This window comes from Pristiophorus japonicus, unplaced genomic scaffold (genome assembly GCF_044704955.1).
Source record: "Pristiophorus japonicus isolate sPriJap1 unplaced genomic scaffold, sPriJap1.hap1 HAP1_SCAFFOLD_332, whole genome shotgun sequence".
NCBI classification, from domain to species: domain Eukaryota; kingdom Metazoa; phylum Chordata; class Chondrichthyes; family Pristiophoridae; genus Pristiophorus; species Pristiophorus japonicus.
In genome coordinates this window covers 351,741-352,410 of record NW_027253128.1, presented here as the reverse complement: position 1 = coordinate 352,410, position 670 = coordinate 351,741, and the positions used below count along the sequence as shown (strand labels likewise).

The following is a 670-nucleotide window of genomic DNA, read 5'->3' as shown; positions in this document are numbered from 1 at the left end:
CACCAGGTCAGACGGAGATGCTGAGCGAGCAGGTGAACTGCAGGATCCCACTTTTTAGGAGCTGATCGTTGTGCCAAGCAAATGAGTTTTGCTTAATGACTAAAAATAAAAGGTGCTAGAAGTGGCATTCAAACCACACTTTCAGATCAGACTGAACACAACAGCTTAGACCGCTCGGCTGTCCTGACTATCCAGTGTGGTGTATGGCCACCTGCAGGTTGATTTTGAACTTTTGTGTCTTGTCACAAGAAATAAAAGAGGGCAACAGGCGTTTCTATGCCAGACACCGGGGAAACAGTGAGACAGACCTTGGAGCAAGGGTCTGGTTATTGCCAAACAGCAAAGAAAATATTAATTCCGGATTACCAAAACGAGCAGTGACCTCAACGTGATTTGAACACACAACCTTCTGATCTGGACTCAGACGCGCTACCGTTGCGCCACAAGGTCTACACAGGGAGTTTGAGATGTTCGTCTATATGAAGATTCCGCAATACAAGGGGCTTTAAAATCCCTGCCCATTCCCACCAGGTATCAGAAGAAGCGCTCACCTGCCAGTCACCGTATGTTTTTTGTCTAACTTTTGTGTTGTTTTCACGGGAAAGCATCATTAATTAACCCGTCATCTTCTTTTGTACAATGAAAGAAATGCTGACTGAGGGACAGTCGA

General features: G+C 45.7%; 1 non-coding gene across 1 annotated transcript; it reads right to left on the bottom strand.

The window, feature by feature from the left end:
* Positions 1–378: 378 nt before the first annotated feature.
* trnaw-cca (transfer RNA tryptophan (anticodon CCA)) lies at positions 379–450 on the bottom strand. The gene has a single exon. It is a non-coding gene; the product is annotated as a tRNA-Trp (tRNA).
* Between the last annotated feature and the right edge of the window lie 220 nt (positions 451–670).